The sequence below is a fragment of the Mustela erminea genome, chromosome 13, assembly GCF_009829155.1.
Source record: "Mustela erminea isolate mMusErm1 chromosome 13, mMusErm1.Pri, whole genome shotgun sequence".
Lineage (NCBI taxonomy): Eukaryota > Metazoa > Chordata > Mammalia > Carnivora > Mustelidae > Mustela > Mustela erminea.
Window position 1 is genome coordinate 23,184,429 of NC_045626.1, and position 25,418 is coordinate 23,209,846.

The 25,418-nt window shown below is 40.7% G+C and overlaps 1 long non-coding RNA gene across 1 annotated transcript in view; it reads left to right on the plus strand.

Annotated features, from left to right (window-relative positions):
• Positions 1–16,354: 16,354 nt before the first annotated feature.
• LOC116571807 overlaps positions 16,355–25,418 on the plus strand; it is a 62,958-nt gene continuing 53,894 nt past the window's right edge. The window contains exon 1 of the long non-coding RNA XR_004278001.1: positions 16,355–16,413. This is a non-coding gene — a long non-coding RNA (uncharacterized LOC116571807). The remainder of the gene's footprint in view (positions 16,414–25,418) is intronic.

A 25,418-nucleotide genomic window follows, 5' to 3' on the forward strand; every position in this document is an offset into this window, starting at 1 on the left:
AATTTTTATTATGTTGCTCTCCATCTCCTTCCAAACAGTCAGGCTCCTAACATTTGAGTCTGATCAATCACAATAGCCTTCTACATGATTCTCCTACCTCCAGTACCTCCTACCCTCCAATGTACGTGCGGGAGGAAAACTATCCCCCCTACCCTCCTAGGTTCCATAGCTGAGTCTATGAAATCAACCAGCAATGGGCAAATTTAACAGTAGAAAAAGGCATACAAATTTATTAATTTTGAATATTACATGCATGGGGGCATGACAGGAGGAAAAAGGGAATATCCAGAAAAGCCGTAAGATTAGAGAGTGTAAATACTGTCTTAGTGGTCAAAGGGGGAATGTAGGCAACTCATGGAGAGTAAACCACCTTTTTTAGGGAAGATAAAGGTACCCTTCGAAGAATAGATGGGATATATGATAGTTTTTGTGATAAAGTTTATCTGAGTGTAGTGTCAAATCCAGTCTCCTCTCTTACGATAAGAGCTAATCTTCCCTCACTTGATGGAACTCCCAGGGAGGAGACTTAACCATATGGTGTCGCTAGGGAAGGACCTGCCTTTAGGCAGATAAAGGGAAGTCAGAGAAAGCCTCTCCCTGCATTTGGTGATGTTCAAATGCCTTCAGTTCAAACTAATCCACATCCCAAAGAAGCATATTAGGGGCTGTAACGTCCTGACCTCTTCAGTTCCCTGCACCATGCAGACAGACAAACCCTCCCTAACATGCCCTTCATTCTCACTCTCTACTCAAAAGCCTTCATTGGCTTCCTAGCGACCTGTACAATAAAGTCCAAAACACTTGTGAAGGCATTAAAGGTATGCTGTAAGGTGACCATAACTTCCTCCATCTCCAACCTTATTTCTCAGTATCTTCACAGCAGGATTTCTCAATCTCAGCACTATTGACATTTTGGACCCATGATTTTTTTATTATCACAGACTGTCCTGTGCAGGTGGAACTGATGATAGCACCCCCCCCCCCCCGGCCTTTACCTGCTACATACCAGTCACACTCCTCATCCCAATTCGGACAGTCAAAAATGTTAACCCAACGTTGTCAAGTGTCCTCTGGGGAGCAAAAGTCACCCCAGCTGAGAGCCACCACCCTGCAGGAATTCCACACATCCAAAGTTCCAGTCATTGTTATTCTATTTATTTAAAAAGGGCATTCATTCATTCAACTATGTATTTATTTTTGTGTTCATGGTGCCTGTATATATGTGTGTACCTCTTTGTTTCAGCACATTGCTTCCCCTTCCAGAATACCTCAAAGGGTTTTAGGCCCTTGGGGAAGTGATGCTCTTCACTACCAGCCAGGTAAAGATCAGATGATCGGTTACTCCAGCAATGTAAGCCTTCCACCATCTGGCCCTGGATTTACTTCTTCTGCCTCATCTGCCACCAGCCGTTCTCATACTCTCTGCTCTAGGCAGGCAGTTCCCTTGAGTACGCCACAGTCTCTCAGCTTCCAGCCTCTGGTTACTTCCTCTGAGTTGCAGCTCAGACCATAGATTATCCTTCTCCAGTCCACTGAGGGTTCTGAGTACCAACTCCATGCTCTGCTGAATAGTCTGTGGCCCTGTGCATACCTCCATCAATATTCCTAGCATGTTCTACTGGAACTGTGCATTTATTTCTCTAAGTCCCCAAAGAGAACATGAGCAACTTAGGGGTTAACTCTGTATAATATTTTCCATCATTTCTATAAATGTAGGCCCAGTACCCCCTGAAATACAGTCACACACACACACACACACGCACACACACACACACACACACAAAAATAGCTAACACGTATTGAGTGCTTACCGCATGCTATATGATGCTAATCACATCTAAAGAATACCTTCAGGAGTGCCCGGGTGGATCAGTTGGTTAGGTGTCTGCCTTCATCTCAGGTCATGATTTTGTGGTCCTGGAATTGAGACTCACATTGGGCTCCCTACTTAGCAGGGAGTCTGCTTCTCCCTCTCCCTCTGCTGCTCCCTCTGCTTGGGCTCTCTCACTCTCTGTCAAATAAATAAATAAATAATCTTTTTAAAAATAAAAATTAAAAAATTAAAAATACCTTCAGAGCAACACCTAGAATAGTGTTGGACCAAACGATTAAGTATCTTAGCCTGGCCAACTTGACATGTAAAATTTACCCTCACAGGCTTGAAGGTGGGCAACCCTGGTGCAAATAAGAACTAGTATATTCTATAACAACCACTCCCTCTTCTGCACCTAATACTTAAAATTATCTATAGCATCCATTTGAGACATATCATACAGTGACTTGAGATATTGTTTATCTTTGTTTTTTAACTGTCTTGTCTTATCAATTAAACTAAAAACTCCTTCAGGCAGGGAGCATATTTTGTAATTCTTAATTCCTTTTATTCCACAATGCCTTATTCAGAGATGATCACACACCAGGCACTCACAATGTGTTAAATAAAATAACTAGTTTAGGAACAATGATAAAAATAAACTCAGAAATTCTTTGGGATAGTTAATTCAATAGCGTTACCCTCGGTGCACTAAGAGAACACAATGTGGCCATTTTCCAGGGGACCCTTGTTTTAATCATAAAAATAAACATCTTCATCTTCTGCCGTCTCAAGAATACATTCCCAACTCCCAAGAACCACTGAAGACTTTGAACATTGCCAAGGATATGGTTCTGTCTAGAGGATCTGAGGGTAGAAGCCATATAGGATGAAGCAGGAAATTCTAAGGTGGTTTAGGACCCAGTGTTAACCAACGGAAAGAAAGTGTTATGGAGATTAGAGTACAGAGAAGATAGGGCCTCTAACCGCGGGGCTCTCTAAGCAAAAGGAGCTTCCCTGGAATGACAATATTTTTTAGATATGTGTGGTTCTTGATAGAATAGCTGAGTTCAAGAAATGATAAACAGGAACAGAATCCTCCTTGTCAGGTCAAGTCCAAGACTGTCATTTTCCTGAGCCTCTAGTCACATTTAGCGACACTCCCCTCCACTGTGTTTTCCATTCGTTTCCATTTTGTATGCACCATCATCATGCTGTATTGTAGTTATTTGTCTTCTTGTGTGAGTCTCTCACTAAAGAGCAAATTTCTAGAAATCAAAGCCTGCCTTGTTCATCGTCCTATCTCCTAACACTGTGAACAATGACTGGGACCTAGTTGGTATTAAACATTCGTCTGTGGAAGAAGAAAGGCTTGGAAAGAAAAGTAGAATGGAGCACGCATGCACACACACGCGCGCACACGCACGCACGCACACACACACACACACACACACTCACCCGCAGGAACATGGGACCTATTTCTGACCCACTCTGAGAGGATGAAAGTGAGCAGGGCGCTTCAACTTACAGGGCTTCTGTTTTATCATCAGGAGGACAAGGAATTTATAGCTTTAGGATTATATGAACATTCAAGGAAAATACACAGTTAGAAGTCATTTTTTTTTAAAAACACAAAACATAAGTCTAAAATGGAGCAAAGACTTGACTATTTCAATGCAATAAAGGAGGGAGGGTGGGGGGGAGGGAGGAAGGGAGGAAAGTTGTCGCAATGTTACCTGAACTCTCAAGTTAACTGAAACTTGGTTAAAAGAATGTATGGGATAAGATGATTTGTCCTCAGCTAATTAGCTTAGTTTTGAATGTGCAAATTAAAAGAATATATAGCTACACTTATAAAATACTAAGCATAACAAAATAGAAAATGTAAGGACCCAGAGGTTACAAACATGGGAATGCACAAGTAACTACACTTCAAAGAAAGAGTAAAGTCAATTCTACCTAGACACTTCTAAAGCATTAAAAAAAGTGGGTGGGGGAGGCTGAGTTATTTACTGAAACTAAGCATAATGTGATAACTAACCCAAAGATATCAGAGCAAACTTCTCACCCATCTCACTTTTAGTATCAAAAATAATATATATTGGGGCGCTTGGGTGGCTCAGTGGGTTAAAGCCTCTACCTTCGGCTCAGGTCATGATCCCAGAGTCCTGGGATCGAGCCCCAAGTCTGGCTCTCTGCTCAGCAGGGAGCCTGCTTCCCCCACCCCCTTCTGCCTGCCTCTCTGCCTACTTGTGATTTCTGTCAGATAAATAAATAAAATCTTTAAATATATATATATATAATGGCATATATATATTATAGTACTAAATATAATAAGTAAAATAGCAACTCAGAAAATATTTAACATACCATGGCTAAGTGAGATTTATTCTAGAAATGCAAGGATATTTCACTATTAGGAAATTTAACATATCATTTACCATGTCTGGGGAATAAAAAGAAAAAGCAGTCATGATTATTTCTATGGATTCTGAGAGTACATTGGATATTTGATGAAAATGTAATATCTACTCTTAATAAAATCTCTTACTAGATACTGACTATCTTTCTTTTAATACAACTAAACAATTATTGAATGCTTACTGTATGCTAGGCATGGTTCTAGGTACTTGGCAGTGAATAAAGGAGGCAAACACCTCTGCCCTTTTGAGGTTTACATTTTAATGATGGAGACAGACAATAAAAATAAGCATAATGATTAATTACCTAGTATGTTAGAAGGCGGTACGTGGTATGGAAAATAAAGCAGAACAGGATGAGGAAAATCAGGAGAGCTAGAAATAGAGGCAATCGTGATTTTTTTTTTTTTTTGATTTGTTGTTTAGAGAGGAAGAGGGAGGAGGTGGGGGAGAGAGGCAGAGGGAGAGGAGAGCGAAAATCCCTAGTAGGGTCCATGCCCAGCTGGGAGCCGGACAAGGGGCTCAGTCCCACAACCCAGACATCACCCCCAGAGCTGAAATCAAGAGTGAGACCCTTAACCAACTGAGCAATCCAGGCACCCAGCAATGGTGACTTTAAGTAAAGTGTTAAAGATGACATTGTCAAAAATACTTTTGGGGGTGAGCCAGCACCTGCAGCTATCTGGGAAAGGGGAAAGAGAGCCTGCCAGTTGAGTTCAAAAAGCAGCAAGAAGGACAATGTAGCTGGCGCATTTTGTAGTAGATCGTGTGAGGTCAGGTGTGTTTTTGAAGATGGGACAACCACACCCTCATAGAACCACATCAAAAGACAGAAAGGATAGTATCTCCTACCACATTTCTTTTCATCAGTGAAAAGTATACATCCAGAAACCTTAGAAAAGACTTCATAACACCATCAAATCTCCCTAAATTAATCTATCAATTTAACACAATCCCATCTTAAAAAACGAACACAATTTTTTTTTAAAGGGCGAGCTGATTGTCAAGTTCAACTAGGAGAAAAAAAAAAAATGAAATACAAAACTTCCAGAAGAGAAGCACAAATAAAGGAAATGCACGTTATCAACTACTGAATAGCCATCTAAAAGAAAATGAAGTTGGATGTCTCCATTACACGTTATACTGCAATGAAGTCCAGATTGATTAAAGAGGGAAGAGAGAAAGTTCTTAGAGACAGCGGTGGAGAGGAGGCTAAATTTTCACTGTAACCCTTTGCATCTTACAATTTGTAGTGCATGCATTGCATATTTAAAATTAATTGTTTGAAAACATAGCTCTTACATAAGCAATATAGTATAGTAGAAAGACCACAGACCTGAGAATCTGGTGGTGTTTTCAAGTCCTGATTTTGCACTAATTACATTGTAACCTTGGGCAAGTGATTTTATCTGCACTTCCTCTCTAAAGTGGTCGATCAGATGGACTCCAAGCTCTTTGAATTCTAAAATTCTATTAGCACTATAAGCTTAAGCTTAAAAACTGACCCAAGAGTACTTTTATCTGCTATCCCTAGTTTTGACAGTTTCTCTAATAAAAAGCAGATGACCTACTGTGGAAGTTGGCATCAAACTGTTATCAGTGCCCACTGCATTCACGCCATCACTGTTGAATAAAGACAGTGTGCAGAGTGCACAAGAGGGATAGGCCTGGAGCTTCTGGCCTATTAGTCATGGAGATAGTTGGCCGTGCCACATACCAGACAAATGATAAGGATCACTTCACGGGATTGGATGCCTGGGATCCTGAGATCTGTGACTCATACCAGAGGGCACCAAAAGGATTCTACAGTCCACTGCCAGTTCGGAGGCTGATTGTCTGTTTTGGGGTTTATTTGAATCTCTGATCTTTTCTGAGCCCCACCTCTTGGCCATCTTACAAAATAACCTCCATCAAAAAAGGGAAAAGGAAAAATTTTTAATTAAATTTTTAAAATAAGATTTTAAAAAGGAAAAAGATAAAACATAAATCAGTCAGATTCAATCATAAATCAATCAGATTACTTCCTAACAACTACACTAAAGACTAGTGACTAGCTAGCTTTGCCAATAGGCTAATTATTTTATGGGTCTCAAGGAATTGAATAGCAGAAAGGCATCTTAGCTATCAGCTAGTCTAACCACACATTTTACAGATGAGAAAGTGAAGCTGAGAAGGGTCAGATTTTGTAGCATAAAGCACAGCCAGTTCCTGGCAAATTCTAGATAAAAATTCCAATATCCAGGCTCTTGGTCAAAAGCTGTTTCCACCTGTCATCTTTCATCCTTAATTTATCTTCCAAACTGCACTCACAGGTACCACCTGCCAAAAGCGTGTTTTATTTCCAGTAACGTTTGGCATCATCTGCTGTATCTGGACCCTGATATTCTTTACACCCAAGACCTAAGGAGCAGAGCTTCGGAGCGGGCACTGTGGGAGGAAGGCTAAAGGGAACATAGAAATTCCAGTTTCGACGTGCCCTTGAGAAACTGTCTCCTACCAACCCTCCCTCCACCCCGCCCCCGTCATCCATCTCTAATCACTTCCTCAGGGGTACTTCTCATCAGATGCTTTTTTTAAAACCTTCAGGCCCTTCTTTTCTACTGCCATCCCCAGCCAAAATGATTCTTAGAACTTACAAGCTTCTCTCAGACACATGCCCAACCTACTCCTACCCAGGAACCAGCTGTCAGCAAATTTCCTTGGGGGTTTGTATTTCCCTGTAACTTAACTAGGTCATTGCTCCAAAGGAAGTGTAAAGATGGAATGAATGAAAATAAGCTGCTGGATTTGGCTTGTATGAGGTTGGTGGGGAAGAAAAAGAAAAAAACACAAGGGGATAGGCAGAGTGTCAGGGCTGGGCGAGGAAAGGAAGTCCCCCCTGTGAGCTTACAGCCTTACTAGTCAGACCGGCAGAGGAAACACTGAAGGAATTTAATCATGAAGACGTGAGTCACTGTCCTGCCTGGGTCTACATGCATTTCTCAAGTTCTCAAGTTGGTACAAGAGATAAGTAATCTGGGAGATGCCCTTTCGTAAACTGAAAAGAGGTGTTTGGGGCCAAAAAGAGGAAGATGTGTGACCTGAAACACAGAGGTCGTATCAATACAGCTGGCTTCCTTCCAACAAAAATCAGTGGGTGTGGGGGAGGCCAGGATCTATCTGTCATCTCTCCCAAGCTGTCCCATTTCCTCTGAAGAGTCCTGAGGACTCCTGTCCACCCCAGCTGGATGCAGGGTGTGGGGTAGGACACTCTGTGGGATTAGGCTGGGTGAAATCAGAGTAGAATGACAAGGATGACCTTGTTGGGGAGAAAGGAGGGGAAAGTCACAGAAAGGGAACATCAGCATTGTAGAGAGGGGGGCATTGTAGGAGGGGAGTGGGTCTATTCTCTAGAAATGAATGCCAGGGCCCTTTCTGTCACAGCTGGCTCTCACCCTCTTCTTCTGAGACCACCTAGAAGCCTGCTTCCTGCCAAGTGCAGCAATGTCTGCTCCACCACTACCAACCCACACCCTACCCCATCGCCCAATGAGGTCTGGTTTGCCATTGTTCAGACCTGCCCTCTACACCACCAGGTTGCAGGCATCTTCACTTCCATGACCAAGGAACATGCTGGAACCTCACTAAAACTATTGGTTGTATCATTGTTGCCCCTAAGACTTTGACCCTGAAGATATATAGTGACACAAGGATGCCTGGGTGGCTCAGTCAGTTTAGCAACTGCCTTAGCCTCAGGTCATGATCCCAGGGTCCTGGGATCGAGTCCTACATCCAGCTCCCTAGGCAGTGGGGAGCCTGCTTCTCTTGCTGCCTGCCGCTCCCCTTGTTTATGCTCTCTAACGAATAAATAAATAAAATCTTTTAAAAAGAGAGATATATAGTGATATAGACTAGAAATCTGTGGATGAAGTGTTCCTTAAAGCTAGTCTACACTGTTGGAGTGCCTACTTCCATCAGTTCACTCGTGTATTAAATTCACTCGTGTATTAAATATCTGTGGAGCACCTACTAAGAAGCATCAGACCGTGTGGGAAAGGACACAAGAAAGAAAAAAATGCCAAACTGCCCCCTTGAACTCTATTCTCTAGTCTGGAGAAGAATTTACAGAGAGAAATAACAATGTGAGCCGCAAATATAATTCAGGATGTTCTAATGGCCATATTCACAAAAGGTAAAAAGAAACAGGTAAAACTGATTCTAATAATATAGTTACTTAACTCAAAAGATCTAACACTTCATTTTGACATGTAATCACTATTTTTAAATTACTGATGACATATTTTACCTTTATTGTGTGGAGTTTTTGAAATCCAGTGTTTTATACTTAAAGCCAATCTCTATTCAGGCACTAAATTTTCATCAGAAGTATTTTTCGTTTGTATTTAAGTTCCATAAACTTAGAGTTGATGAATCAATTCACACACGCAAGTTTTTTCAAACATACTTAAAGGTTTTCTGCTAACTTTACTAGTTCTTGAACTTAATTTGTTAGGATTAATTAGAATTCAGCTCAATGGTGCGTATATTAGTTTGCTGTGGGTATTATAAGAAATTATTGCAAATTTGGTGAATTAAAACAATATGAATTTGTTTTGTGACTGTTCTGAAGTCCTAAAACTGAGGTGTTGATAGGGGTGCATTCCTTTGGAGAGCTCTAGGGAAGGACCTGTTGCCTTTCATTTTCCAGCTACTACAGGATACCTACATTCCTTGACTGGCCTTCGGCTCCTTGTATCATTCTGACCTCTGCCCCCATCATCACACCTCCTTCTCCACCTGATTTTCTCTGATTATCCTGCTTTGCAATTATAAGGATATATATATATATATATATATATGACTTTCCTGGGTAACCCAGGAAAATCTCCCCATCTCAAGATCCTTAACTTAACCACATCTACAAAGTCCATCTTGCCATACAAACCACATCAGAGGTTTTGGTGACTAGGTTGTAGACATCTTTGGGTGGCCATTATTCTGTCTCCCACAGTAGGTCAAGAAAGTGAAAGAAGGCTGTATGGTGGATGGAAAGGGCAAGAAGGCAACAGGGACAGTTATAGTAATGGCAAGCAAGGAAGGAGCCATATCAGCAAAGTTTCGTAGACCATGGCAGGGATTTTGTTCTGTATCTTAAGATCAATGGAAAGTCATTGAATTTGCACTTTGAAAAAGTGTATTCTAACTAAAAAATTAAAAATAGACTGAAAGAAGGCAAAAAGCATTGAGAATCCGTTGAGACTTTGTGTTGTAATTAGATGACAGATGGTAATGGCTTGGACTAAGGAGGTGGCTGTAAAGGCGAAGAGAAACGGAAATATTTGAGAAATATTGAGGAAGTAAATCTTGTAGGACTTGGCAATAGATAAGCTAAGCAATGGGGAGTAAGGGTCAAGGCCATGTTAAAGATAGTATGGTCGGTATCCAACTTGCTGAAATAGATAGATAATGGTTCAGTTCACCACAACAAAAAACACTGCTCAGACCAGGTTTGTTTTGGGGGACAAGGGATGTGGTTTTGAACATGTAGAGTTTGAAGTGACTTTAAAAGAACAAAATAGAAAAGTCAGTGGGCAGTTGGAGATAGAAGTGCAGAGTTTCCTCTCGTTTGCAGAGGAATTGCGAAGTTTTGGTTTTTAGATGGTTAATAAAGCCTTGGGTACAAATGAAATCACCTATAATAGAAGACAGTTAGAAGAGTGCCTACGACATAGTCTTGAGAGAGTTGAACATTCAAGGACCAGATTAAAAAAGGACCTAGAGCCTAAACTTCACAAAAGCCAAGAAAATATTATTAAAAGAGATGTGGTCAATAAGGTGGATTGCTCCTGAGAATTCGGTAAGTGAATTTCTGCAAATCCAATACCAATTCACCTACACTATTAGCCCATAAACTTCTAGTGGAACAGTTTACATCAGTGAGGACAGGAGTACCTACCATGCCTTCCCACCAGTTTTAAGTAAATCATGACCATGGTAACTGGTTTAGAGGTGGGCACATAAACACAGAGACCTAATGAGATCCATTTCTTGGTACTTCAAGGAAAGAAAGTATCATTCTTTCCCACTGTCCTGAAACTTGAGGAGATAAAGAGCTTGAAGTTGTTTCTACCATTTTGATACTACTGTAGGACTAGAAGCAACATTTGGCAAAAAAGAAAGATGGTGGAAAACCAAATATTTATGACACCTTTCTGGTTCTAAAATTCCAGCTATACTTAAAGCTTGATCTAGCCCTACACTTTCCACCTAGATGAGCCAATAAATTATTTTTTTGAATCAGCCAAGTAAATACAAAATGTCACTTACAAAAGGAGGATGCTAAATTCTACGACAGGATAAGTGAAATGTAACCTATGTTTAAGACCTTTAGAGAAACTGCCTTATATATTAAGATGATCAGATGTTGACTAAAATTCTCATCATAATCATAAGAGATTCTGAAAGCAGATAAGAGAATTTGAGAGCAAGAAAATAAAATAGATAGAAATACCAGAAGAGTTTCTATGTTCATGAGCTCCAATTTGTGATGTACTCAGAAATAAATAGGAATATATTAAATTAGAGTTAAAAATTATAGCCCCAGAGTGTCTTAAAGTAATTTCTTTATTGTGACCAGAAATCTGGTTCCAAGGTTTTCTTGTTCTCTTTTGTCTTGAGCTTATATCTTTCATGAGCCCTGAAATGGCAATTTTACAGATGCATGAATTATAATATTCATGATTTCCATGGCATTGTAATTGTACTCAGTAATTATAATTTTCATTGACACAAAAGTTACAGACTCCTGGGACTTGCTCAGTAGAACTTAAGACTGTTGCTAGGCACCTCACAAAAGTGATTATCCCCTTTATGGGAATTGAGGATTTTGACCTTGAATAACTTTTACATTGAGAAGTTAAAATGTACTGGCCTTGACCTCTCTGAACCCATTTATTTTTTTTTTATTTTAATTCCAGTATAGTTAACATACCGTGTTATATTAGCTCTAGGCATGGAATATAGTGATTCACCACTTCCATCCATCACCCAGTGCTCCATCATCACAAGCGCACTCCTTAATCCCCATCACCTATTTCAGCCATCCCCCAGCCCCACCACCTCTCCTCTTAGTAACTAACCACCAGTTTGTTCTCTATGGTTGAGGCTGTTTCTTGGTTTGTCTCTTTTTTCTCCTTTGTTTTATGTCTTAAATTCCACATGAGTGAAATTATATGGTATTTGTCTTTCTCTGACTTATTTCACTTAGCATTATACTTTTCAGCTCCATCCATGTCATTATAAATGGCAAGATTTCATTCTTTTTATGGCTGAATAATATTCCATTGTATATATAGATACCACATCTTCTTTACCCATTCATCTGTTGATGGGCTGAAGGGCTGCTTCCATAATTTGACTATTGTAAATAATGCTGCTATTATAAACACTGGGGTTTAAGCATCCCTCTGAATTAGTGTTTTTGTATTCTTTGGATAAATCCCTATACTGGATCAAGGGGTAGTTCTAGTTCTATTTTTAACTTTTTGAGGAACCTCCATACTGCTTTCCGCAGTGGCTGCACCTGTTTGCATTCCCACCAACAGAGCAAGAAGGCTCCTTTTTCTCCATATCCTTGTCAAAACCTATTGTTTCTTGTGTTTTTTATTTTCTGACAAATGTGAGGTGATATCTCATTGTAGTATTGATTTGCATTTCACTGATATGAGTAATGTTGAGCATCTTTTCATGTGTCTGTTGTCCATCTGTATGTCTTCTTTGGAGAAATGTCTGTCGATATTTTCTGCCCGTTTTTTAACTGAATTATTTTGAGGGGATGTTGAGTTGTATACGTTCTTTTTTTTTTTTAATTTTATTTATTTATTTGACAGAGAAAGAGAGAGAGAGAGAGATCACAAGTAGGCAGAGAGGCAGGCAGAGAAAGAAGGAAGCAGGCTCACTGCTGAGCAGAGAGCCCGATACGGGGCTCGATCCCAGGACCCTGAGATCATGACCTGAGCTGAAGGCAGAGGCTTAACCCACTGAGCCACCCAGGCGCCCCAGTTGTATAAGTTCTTTATATATTTTGGATACTAACCCTAATCTTCTCTGAACCCATTTATTAAAAATACAACAAAACGTGGGCCTGCCACAACTCAAGAGAATGAATCCGGTAAGAGAAAATCTATGAACATCTACTAAGTACCCACCATATACAAGACAATATGCTAGGCACACTCAGAGGCTTGAGTCATTGTCCTTGTTCTCACAGAGCTTGAAGACTTGTGACAAATGCAGGACATACTCATCAAGAGTCAAATATCAATATAAAGCAGCATGTAAGTGATTTAAAAGAATTATGCAAACAATAAGAAGTAAGGTGATAGAAGAACAAGAAATCAGCATGAGGTAGAATGCCTTGAGGGTAGGCACAAGTGAATGGGCAGAAGTAAAGAGCTCCACTGGCAGAAAGCTCTGTATTAACAAAGCAGCAGAGGGAAAGATGTTGGTAGGCAACTGTATTATAGAACAATCTACTGAAGCAATGATCCTTACAGAGTTTTAGTTGGAGGGAGGGGGACTGCCTTGCTCTAGTCTACATAATAGACAAAATGTATGAAACCAAACTATTTCATAAATGCCAAATGATCTTACTCATGAAAAGTACCATTAATCATCTTTTGATTTAATGAGCGTAGTACTGAGCTCCTAATATGTGCCAGGTTTCAGCCTTCTGGAGGTACTGTGTGAAAAGATTGGAAAGTCATTAAATGATAACCTATAAAATTTAGGTTCTATCTTATAAGAAATGAAGTATTAAAGACTACTGAAGACTAAGTCCATGGAAACAGACCATCTCTCTTCCTCAGTATCAAAGCCATCGTAGCTATGAACATGAGAGCCTGGACTTGGTTTGTGTGTAAAATAAACTTTTTGTTGATCAACACAGTGTAAAATGAAAAGTGAGATATTGGAAGATAGGACTGGGTCATGGGAAATTGGGGCATTCTTCTGACAAAGCCAGATTTGCCTCTTGCTGTTAGCTGCTACGTGAAGGATGGATTTCACAAGGGTGAGACCAAAAGGAGCCCAGGCAGAAGGCCATTGCAAAGCCTAGGCAAGAGTTCGTGGTGACCATAGGACTGGGGAGAAGGAGATGAGTTCAAGGGACAGTTAAAAGCAACATCATTAGGACTTGATGACCATCACTGACTGTCAGGGATGTTGGGAAAGGAGGATTGCAGAATGACTCTCAGGTTTCTGAATTGAGCAGACAAGGTGGGAAATGGAACCATTAACCAGGATACCAGATGTGATGTACCTTTGGGAGAGAAAGATGATGGGTTCATTGTTGCATAGTGTGTAAACCAGGACTTACTGGCTGCAAGCCATGGAAACCCATGACAAACTACCTTAGGCAATTTCACGGTTCATAAAACTGGATGATGGAAAGGTAGAGATAGCAAAGACTTCACGACTAAATCTAAAACCGTCAAGACTTGTTCTCTGTCCTGCATTCTCTCTCTCTCTCCACTTGACTTCTACCTATAACTTAGGGCTCATTCTCTCAAGGCCCTCCAAGTGGCAAGGGACATGTCTGCCAGCAGTTCTGGAATCTAAGAAGAGAACTACAGTTTTCACTGCTACATTAAAAAAAAAAAAAAAAAATCCCAGGAAAGATATCTCAAGGAATAAAAGAATGAATGTAATAATCTAAGTGTCTGGGGCACCTGGGTGGCTCAGTGGGTTAAACCTCTGCCTTCAGCTCAGGTCATGATCTCAGGGTCCTGGGATCCATCCCCGCATCGGGATCCTTGCCCAGCAGGGAACATGCATCTCCCACCCCTCTCTCTGCCCGCCTCTCAGCCTAATTGTGATCTCTGTCTGTTAAACAAATAAATAAAAATCTTTAAAAAAAAATAGAAACTTAAAAAAAAAAAAAAGCATAGAAACTTGAGGCCATCTCTGGTACCTCCAGGAGGCTGAAACCTGGTGCATATTAGGAGCTCAATCTTATGCTTGTTAAATCAAAAGAGGACTAATGGCAGTTTTCATGAGTAAGATCATTTGGCATTTATGAAAGTTTGGTTGCATACACTTTGTCTAGTACGTAGATTAAAGCAAGGCAGTCCTCTGTCCCCACACCTAACTCATGAGTTAAAATATAACACATATGATAGGATTTTCTCTTTTTTCAAGATTTTATTTATTCATTTGAAAGAGAGAGAGAGCACAAGAAGGGGGAACCGCAGGCAAAGGGAAAGGGAGAAGCAGGCTCCCAGCTGAGCAGGGAGTCCAATGTGGGCCTCAATTCCAGGACCCTGGGATCATGACCTGAGCCGAAGGCAGCCACTTAACCTTCTGAGCCATCCACGCACGCCCTCACAAGTGAAATCTTCAGGGCCACTTTCTGTCTGCGGTCATATTCCCCTCACAATGCCTGGGAGAGCTCCTTTTTGCTGCAGGAGTCAGAAGACATGTCATGCTTCTCATCAAAAATTCTTTCCTACCCACCACCAGCACCACCATGTCTACACCACCACTGAGATTTTCCCAACTTGCCCTCCACATTATTACCCACCAATTAGGAGAAAAGGTTCAGAGCCCTAGCAGACTGCTTTTAAACACCATAAAACAAACTTGAAACTATCACAATAAAAGCTGGTTTCTCTTCATAACTGAGTTCCTTTGACGGCAAAGACGGGGTGGACACACTCAACAGTTATAAAGGGAAACCAGCTTCCAGACCTACAGTCTTAGTATTATGGTACACTGCTTGCCTATTGTCTGAACCTCAACATTTTCTTTTAGTTAGTTGTATTTGCTTAGGCTGTCAGTAGCACTTACTGAGCGCTACTCTGTTATGCATGATACCGTACTAAACACCAAAAGACATAGAAAAGCAGCCAGGCTTCCCCAGGGCACAATCGAAAGAGTGACGAGAATGGTAATTTTTTGCTAGATCTAGATCAGACCCCTCCATCTCAGTGTTTAGATTCTGGTGCCCCTGAACCTCTTCCTTCTGATCCTATGGGACACCGCACAGATTCGTAAGTGGCCACAATTGTTTTTTTTCTCCTACTTTACGGTGGCTTTCAGTTCACTCATCATTTTGAAAGTGTATCTGCTTTCTCTGCTGCTACTGCCACACCTCCTGTCATCATCAGGTTGTCGTGGCCTTGGCTAGAGCCACACATTTATTTTGTTCTAGCTGAACAGTGGCATCACACACACACACACACACACACACACACACACACACTGTACTCTATTATGAGGCCACAAAATAACTCTACTCCCAGCCGTCCTTTCATAGAAAAGCCTAAAGATCTAGTTCTTCATTCCACTTGTTTTTTATTACAACCCTTCTGCCAACAAAGCTGGCACTTGTCTACAGACACTACCTTATCAAGATAACACTGTTGGGGCACCTGGGTGACCTCAGTCCATTAAGGGTCTAACTCTTGATTTCGGCTCAAGTCATGATCTCAGGTTTAAGAGATGGAGTCCCAACTTGGGCTCCATGCTGAGCATGGAGCCTGCTTAAGACTCTCTCTCCCTCCCTCGGCCCCTCACCTACTCCCTCTCTAAAACAGAGAAACAAACAAGGAAACAAAAACTGTTTTAAAAATCTCTAGGGGCTGAGGCAGAAGACCTTCTGGAAACCTTCACTCCGATGATCCCTGAGCCTCCTGATTTCCTGTGTTCCTTCTTTCCTGCCTTAACACTCCCTCTCCCCATTCAGGCTTATTATTTGCCTTTTAGGTACTCACTCTAAGGGGGCTTGTGGTTTCTCTAACAGCTCAGAAGTCTGGGGCCTGAGTGAGGGCAGAGTGAGCTATTCCCCTCAAAGGGGCCCACACCAGTCTGGATTCAGAGCAAACAAAAATTAGGCCTCTGCCCCTGGGATTCCCTCTACTCAAACACAAGTTATGGTCAGCTGTTTGGAATTCAGAGCCATTTTCCTAAGGAAAGAACCAAAAAGGAGTAAGTAGGGGCCCAGAAGAACTCAGAAAAGTCCACTCGACTCCCATACCTCATCTGGAGTTCTAACTGTACTCTAGAACCTACCTAACAGTACACCATGGTTCCTATGGTTTCTGTGGAAAAATGAGTTCTGAATTCCAGCCGTGAACATAGCTCTGCCTCAGCCATCAGCAGGAGCAGCCCAGCATTCACCCTCCACAGCCTGCCAACCCAATGGTAGGGAAACGCCAGCAGCCTAGAGTGTTTTATTTTTAAGAAAGGAGTTGGGGTGAGGGAAACTCTGGGAGGTTGAACCAGGCTGTGGGGAATGGGGAGTCAGGTTCAGGGTGGGAGATCCCAGATGCCTCTGGGTTTTAGGGTCTTCCAGAGACGCAGGCTTCTTCCCTGAGCTTTAACCCAGAAAACACGTCTGGCCTGCACTTCAGCATTGCTGCCACAGAAAACAAGGGTTGGGGGGCAGGGCTTGGTGGGGGGGGGGGCTTCCAGTGGAAGAGGGGTGGGAACTAAGGAAGATGTGTCTGTGGGTTTCTGTGTGAGGTCAAATAAGGAATTAAAAAAAATAACTTTTAAAAACTAAAGCTAGATTGGTACTATGATCAGCACTATGTTTGTTAAGGAGGTCAGATCAAATTTAATACACTTTATCGTAGCCTTCTGAAACACACAGCTCACAGAAACATTTAGTGTTGGTAAATCCCCTTGGATGTGACCCATTTGCAGACATGAGAGAACATTTGACTTCTACGTCCCATCTCTCTCTCATTTGCCCTTTAATTAATACTTGACTTGTGTGGAGTCAGGGTAAATTTACTTACAAATAAAAAAAAAATTAAGTGTGGAGAAAACAAGTATGAACCTCTATTTTACTTCCCTGGATCTGTCTGAAAGGTCAAGAAAAAAATGATTCCCTGGGTTGTGGAGTACATAGATGTTTTCCATACAATAGTCCCCCCTTATCCACTAGAAATAGGTTCCAAGACCCTGGGTGAATGCCTGAAACCATAGACAGCACTGAATCCGATATAGGTTTTTTCGATACCTATGTACCTATGGTAAAGTCTTTTTTATAACGTGCACGGTAACAAATTAAGAATAACTACTAATAAAAAGAACCATTATAAATTAATGTAATGTAATAACAGTTAGGAGACCGTGATCTCTGTCTCTCAAAATATCTGACTGTACTCACCCTTGTTGGGATGATGTGAGAAGAGAAGTTGCCTACGTGATGAGAGGAAGTGGTGTGAGTGACACAGCCGCAGGCGCTGTGACGTAAGGATAAGCGACTAGGAACCTTCCCACCCCGCATCAGCAGGAGCACCACCTGCCTCCAGTTGGCTATTGATGGGCCTGAAATCAAAGGATACAAAACCGTGGAGAGCAAAACCACAACTAAAGGGGGACTGCTGTATGGTTAATAATTCCTGTTCCCGGAGACTCAAAAAGGTACTTTTTAAAAAAGACTTTATTTATTTGATAAGAGACATAGCAAGAGAGAGAGCACAAGCAGTGGAAGTGGGAGAGGGAGAAGCAGGCTTCCCACCCAGCAGGGAGCCCGATGCAGGGCTCCATCCCAAGACCCTGGGACCATGACCTGAGCCGAAGGCAGATGCTTAATGACTGAGCCACCCAGGCACCCCAAAAGTACATTTTAAATGACAACAGTAATATGTGTTTTTTTTATTGCAAGTACAAATAGATTTTTTTTTAATTCCAGTATAGTTAACACACAGTGTTATATTAGTTCCAGGGTACAGTATTGTGATTCAACAACTCCATACATGGCTCAGCACTCATCATCATCAAGTGTACTCTTCAACTCCCATCATGAATTTCACCCATCCCCCCACCCACTGAGTGGATGTAAATAAGAATTGTTTTCTCTTACCTGAGTCCACTCTTTTCTTTTCTACATGTTAGATATTCTGATGTCAAACTTCTTTCATCTGACCACATACCAGAAGTGAAAAAGAGAAAGATGATTTAGAAAATTTATCAGATTCAGGAAAGGTTGGGTCCGATGGGCTATTTTATGCACCAGAATCCTAGTAGCTTTGGTAATGAGTTCCATAACTTCTTTGGTAATAGTTCCATAACTTCTCGGATTCAATTAATCCCACAGTAATTTCTGAGACGATTATGTGCTAAACAATGTAGTGTGTGACATGGAGCTATACACAGAAACACACAGCACGGCCCCATCACCTGTGGAATTTATATACCTTTATTCAATTTACATGCATGAAAAAGTGAAGAGCTCTGTTTCACATGCAACCAACTCCCACACCAAGTGCCTCTTGCCCTCTGAAAGGAGAGAAGGGGCAGGAACTCAGGTGAGCTCTAGGAAATGGTTATTATTTGAATGGACTGAACGGCCACTTGGGAAAACACACATAGGTTAAGCCTCGCCCCCAGACTGTAGAGAAACTGGCCTGCTTTTGAAGCAGGAGAGTGTTGGTCGTTGGAGAGGGATGGGGAAACAGTGCGAGAGAGGGGATGTTGTTGGAAAGATGGTCCTGCCAGTGGTGGGGAGGTGAGTAGGAGTCAAGTCACTAATTATGAGCTCACTGCAGTCTCTACAGGGAGCTGGGAGGGTCAGCACTGGTGTCAAGGCATAAAAATGAAGAGAGGGAGACACGCAAAAGACGTGTACGTGGATCTAACTAACTCACAGCTCACTAGACCAAGAAGGAGTCCGTTCATTTCCCTTTAAAAGTTCTAATCTTGGGTTTTTTTCTCTTGAGCCATTTCCTCTCCACCTTTCTTTTTTATATCTGTTTAAATTATTATAAAAGTGCACATGTTTAAAAAAAACAAAAGTGCAGGTGTTTTATTTTGGAAAATTTGAAAAATAGAAAATATCATGAAGGCATTGAGATGCACCTGTCCCCTCACCACCCAGAGATGATCTCAGAGAACCATTTTGGTGTATATTTTCCCCGAGCCTTGAGCGAGGTGGAGTACAAAGATAAAGCAGCTTGATGTTTTTCCCCTCACCACTGCTTTCAAGTTTGCTTCCTCAGTTCTCCCTGCTCGGCCCTTCGCCTTGAGGTAGGCCGAGCTACACCTGCCCCCTCACTCTCCGATACTGGAACCCTTGCATGCCCAGAAATAAATAAGTCCAGGGTGATCTACATCAAGGCAAGGCTTTTCTCTTCCTGGAGCTGAGAAGCAGGCAATGGCCTGGTCTTTCCTGCTTCTGGTCCCACCCGCACGGATCCCATGGGAAAATCCACATGCACCTACCCCAAAGGTAAAAGCAAGGCCTGGGTGCCCCTCCTGCCCGCACCCCCACCACGAGCACCTGCTCAGCCAGCTGCCCAGCTTCAGATACCTCCAAGGGCAGCAGGTAGCACACTAGAATCTAACCCTATACATGCACTTCAAATAATTTCTTCTGAAGACTCTCTTACATAGATTGTTCCTGGTGGGGGTGGTGAGTACTAGGCTTCTTTAATTTTTTTTATTTTTTTTAAGATTTTATTTTTTTTTTAATTTATTAGACAGATAGATCACAAGTAGGCAGAGAGGTAGGCAGAGAGAGGAAGGGAAGCAGGCTCCCTGCAGAGCAGAGAACCCAATGTGGGGCTCGATCCCAGGACCCTGGGATCATGACCTGAGCCGAAGGCAGAGACTTTAACCCACTGAGCCACCCAGGCACCCCCTTTTTTAAATTTTTAATTAATTTTTTTAATTTAATTTTTAATTTTTTTAAATTTTTTTATTTTTAAAATTGATACTAAATACTGTGGGTCTATGTCTTAACCCCTTTCTTGAGAAGATGAGGATAGTCTTATCCACAGCTTCTATCTATTCAATAATAGACAAAAGAGAAAATTCCATTTCACATCCTAGTACCTATACACACACACATACACACAATAATACAATTGGAACCACATACATCATTTTGCATCCTACTTGCGTTCCATTAGTATCGTGTGGTGAGCATTTCCCATGTCAAAGAAGTATTTCCCGAAAATGTGATTTTTACTAGCTCATAAGCTTTCATTAGATGACTGTCCATTTCTCATTAATTATTCATCCATCACCCAATTAGACATTTATAATTAGGCTAATATAATTATTACTGCGATAAACATCACTGCACATAACCTTGTTCACATCTTTGATTATACCTTTAGGATAATTCCTGGAAGGAGAATATTTCAATCAAAGGTTATGGAGACTTTTTTTTTTTTAATTTTTATTTATTTATTTATTAGCTTGCAGGAATTACCTACATTTTAATATGGAGACTTTTTTAAGGCCCTTGACACAGAAAGCAGAGAAAAGCCTTCAAGAGAAATGGAATACCACTCACACACATTGTACCCGAACACTTTTACCATATTTTTCACCTTTGCAATTCGATTAGTGAAATAGAATATCTAACGGTTTTTATTTATATTCTTTTGGATTGTTATTGAGGCAGATTCTTTCTTATTGATTCTTTGTATTTTTTTCTTCCACAAGTGGTTCATGGCCTCATTTTTTTTCTTGCAATGCTAGTATTTTCTTACTGATAAGTAAACTCTCTCCATGTAATAAGAATAGCTACCCTTTCAATTTTTGTCATATTGTATTTGTTGCAAATGTTTCCCAATTTGTTTGTTTTGATTTTGTTTATAATATTTTCTCTTGCAGAAACATTTAACTTCTGTTCAGTCAAATCTGTTGGTGTCTTTTTTGTATAACCTAGCTTAAATGGAAAGGGATTTATTAGAAGGGGAGTAGTTAGCTCACAGAAATTTTAAAAGAAATTCTGCAGAAATCAGGGCAACTCTGTGGATTTTAGGAAATGAAACTAATCTCATGATCAAACCTATAAATCTGTCCTTCTGCTTCTCTCATTTCCTCCGGTCTCCATTTGGCTTTATATATTCCTACCATCAATTTTCTGCAGATTGATATCCTTTTAGCTTCTATACCCAGAGAGGGCAAGAGGACTTATCTTCAGGTAGAGAAATCCTAGAGAAGGATTCTGGCTGGCTTAGCCATGTGCCAAACTGACCTCCAGACCAGTCACTATGCCAAGAAAATAAAAACCCTGGTTTGCCAGATAAAGGGTTTATCAAGAGAGAACAGAGCAGTTAACCTGAAGGAAAGAGTGGATTGAAGCACTAGGCAGACAAAGTAAAATAAAACAGAAGCAAAAAACCACTTGTCCATTAGAGATTTTTCCTTAGTTCTTTCTTCTCCTAGAACGATGCTTCTTTCTTCATCCTAAAATCGAGAAATTTTTCTCCTGGATTTCATTTTTTACATTTGGCTCTATCTTCACCAAATCCCTCATCCCTCCTCCTGATAGTGTCTTCATCATTTCCACTGGCTTGGCCATGGCCTAGTTCAGGGTCCTGTGTATTTGCGTACGATCCACTGAGCTCATTTTCCTGATTCCCCCCAACCTCTCCCACACACACGGACTCCCCTTCCTTAATTGATGCTGCATGCCGGCATAAAATCGATGGTCCCAGAATACCACATCCATCCCTTTAATGATGTCATCATCTTCCTCTTCCAAGCCCCCCTGTGCCCCACCCATTCACTAGAGAGGAGGGGACAACTAACGTGACAATAAAATGTCTCATGCAGCCTTCACAACTCTGCTTGGCAGATAAAATCTCCATGGGCTAGAGGGGAAACTGAGGCTCAGAGAAGCAAAATGACTAAATAACATGTTGTTTGGATGTGGTGGAGCTGGGACGTAATCTATGCTGCCTGAATCCTTACTCCAGAAACCAAGCACAGTGGACAGGCTTCCAGGTCGAGTCTAAACACCTTAAGCCTTTTCAAATTTCCAGGCTTTGCTTCCTTTTGTTGCCACACCTCTATCTCTCACTATCATCAAATCTATTTGCCTCCCAGGCCCACCACCTCTACTCCCAGGCCTTCTGGCTTCTCTTTTGCCTTCCTCTCTATACTTGAGGTAAAGAAGTACTTTCTCACCAATGCTCTGCCTACCCACCCCAGACCCCTGACCCCGTTTTCACCTACTGAGGGTTCACCTCCCCTGAGTCTCTGTTTAATTTCACTCCTTCCATAAAAACCTTTCCTGATTATCTCACAAAAATAGTTCTTTCTCAAAATGCCTAAACTATGTTTCTCTGATACCCATTAATTTCTCTTTTTGCCCATTTATTTTTTAACTCTTGACCATCTTGCCAGCTAGCTTGTGAGCCTCTCGGGATTAAGTCCATGCCTCATATGGCTTTGTATTCCCACATGCTTAATCCAAGGCCTTATAAGAAGAAATGAGTCAAGACTTGTTGATCCATGTCTGTCTCCCAACCTACTGTATGAGGTGACATAATAATTCTGAAGGATTTTCCTCTTCTTTCTCTCCTCTTAGTTCAGTGTTAAGCCTTTCACATCTTTGGCTTTTCCCATTAGGATTAGTGATTTTCATGAGTGAAGAGCATCAGTTATAAAATTCTGAGATTGTAGAGAAATATATCAGGAAATTTTCACTAGCATATATGTAGTTTACCTCCTCATAAACACGCAAAGGGAAACTTGCTACCACAAGTTACTGATATATCTTTTTTTAAGACTTTATTTTTTTTTAAAGACTTTTTTTATTTATTTGACAGAGAGACAGCAAGAGAGGTAGGGAACACAAGCAGGGTGAGTGGGAGAGGGAGAAGCAGGCTTCCCGCTGAGCAAGGAGCCCTATGTGGGGCTTGATCTCAGTACCCCAGGATGATGACCTGAGCCAAAGGCAGATGCTTAACAACTGAGTCATTCAGGCACCCCAAGTTATTAATATACATTAATAATAGTTCATAACATCTAAATAGAGAGGAAATTAATTTTAAAGGACAGTGCATTAAACTTTCATCCATTACTATTCACATTCTAGTAGATTTTATAATATTCTCTGATATAATAAATTAGCCATTTTGGGAAGACAATATTTTCAAAAAATGTAGAGAAATCACAATTTTTGAAAAATGTAGAGAAAGATTGATTTATTTGATGGAGGTTCAGAGCATCCATTTAAATTGCATTGCTTTGGAAATTGCAAGAAACTTTGGAAATTATAAATGTTTACAATTTGTATCCACATTGTTACTAACACAGTAGCCTGTTAAATCCCTTGCCATGAATATGAACAGACTGTGGGCCATCCACATTTACCAAGAGGGAGACAGACATTATTCACAAATTTTAATTGCACCTATGGCACCAACAGTCTGTAAATGAAGCATAAAAACATAGCCTTGGGGAACAATGACTTTAGTGCAAACCTGACCACAGGCACCAATGCCTCTATCACAATTTTGTAGGGACCAGAATAAAACCAGTTTATCGTTTAACCCCAAGTGCTAGTGGACAGTTAGCATATTTTAAAACTCATCCTATCCACTACAAACTCAACAATTCCTACACATGACCCAAAATAAAGAAGTCAGAGATTAGACTGATATGGAAAATGTTTATCATGCTCACCCTTAAAAGGAGTTTCTCCTGATCAAGGTCCAAACATTCTACTAAAAACTGGAATTATAAATCCTCCTTATTCCAGAAAAATTAACCGTCTAGTATTGCAAAATGAGTATCAAATTTGCTTCCAAAAATTGAACTATTATAAAATACAATTTTATAAAAAAAAATTTTAAGAAAAAAAATGAATCTTGTGAAAAAATGGTAAGAAAAAGAGTGAACTATTGAGAAGTTTTGGTTGTTTGTTTCTGTTTCTGTGTTTTCCAACTAAGAAGCATTCATATTCCCTCAAGGACCAATGTCCTATGGGAGAAGGTTTAGCAGAGAGATTTACAATTAAGTACGCAATATGAGAAGAACCAGCCAATAGGCTGCCTGGAAAATTAGACTGATCTACCACCCTAAAGCTAAGATTTGAAGGGTTGCAAAGCTGAGGGGGCGGATGAGAAGCAGGGATGGTGAGAAACACCAAATCTGAGAAGAGCCACCAAAGAGGCTACCATCGATCATGAAATCTAAAAATACATTCCCAGTCTTACCCTGACTTTGGCTTTCCCCACTGATGGCATCACTATAACTCTGATTGCTCAGGTCAAAACCACAAAGCCAGCTGGCAATGTTTTCAGAAATATGAACTGAATCCTACTGCATCTCATTACCCTGCTTCTGTCTGTCTCTCCTACAGAAAATTATCAGCACCTTTGAAAACGTTGCTTCTTTGCTTAACACCCAGCAATGGTTTCCATTCCACACAAAGTGAGGCTAACGTCCTTAAAATGGCCCCCAAATCTTTGGTATCATCTGCTCCCAACTTAGACCTTTACTGTAGATGTGTTGCTCTATCTGGCTTGTTCTTCCCCCACATTTCCACTTGGCTAACTTCTTAACCTACAAGTCTTTGCTCAGACATCTCCTCCTCAGTTAGGCCTACCTTGACCGCCCAGTTTAAAACAGCACCATGGCCTGGGACCCCGCAGTCCATACCATCTTCACTGTGTTCCATTTGTTTCTTTTTTATGGTATGATCACCTTCTAACATACTATGTAATTTATGTATTACATTTGTTGTTTATGTCTTTATGCCCCTTCCCTTATAAAATCGGTAAGTCCTCAGGAACAGAGATCTTTCTTTTGTTCACTAATCCATTCCAGATACCTTGGAGCATCCGGGACATAGTAGAAGTTAATTAACTATCGTTTGAATGAATTAATAAATGGCTCCATATTTTATCTATCAAGAACCTGAGGCAAGACAGGATAAGCAATTTGCCAAGATGTAAAGTAGCAAACTTCCCTTTGTTTGACTCATGTTTCCCACTATCTTCAGAAGACATACTCCATGGGTTAGAACTTGGTAGAGAAGCGGAGTTTTGAATGGATGAACCTCCAAAGTTAGGAAAACCAACAGCACACAATAGATTTTAAAGGCGGGAGTATAATTGGAAGTGGAGTAGTATACTAGAGAGTGAAGAATCCTCCTGGATGCTGATATCACCCAAAATAAGGGCAAAAATTAAAAAAGAATGTAATTATTTACATGTTCACCCATCAAAATTATTTACATAGTTTGACTATTTCTTAAACATGAATTTATAATCTATTAAAGTCATGTTTTTTATTTGCAATATGAGTGTATAATCTGATTTCCTTTACAGTTTTATAAAGACATTTTCTTTAGCATCTCTTATCAACTAATATTTACTTACTTACTCCAGATTCATTCCAACATTTTTTCTTTCTTGTCTACAACTTGTATTTCACTTCCTCCTTTAGTT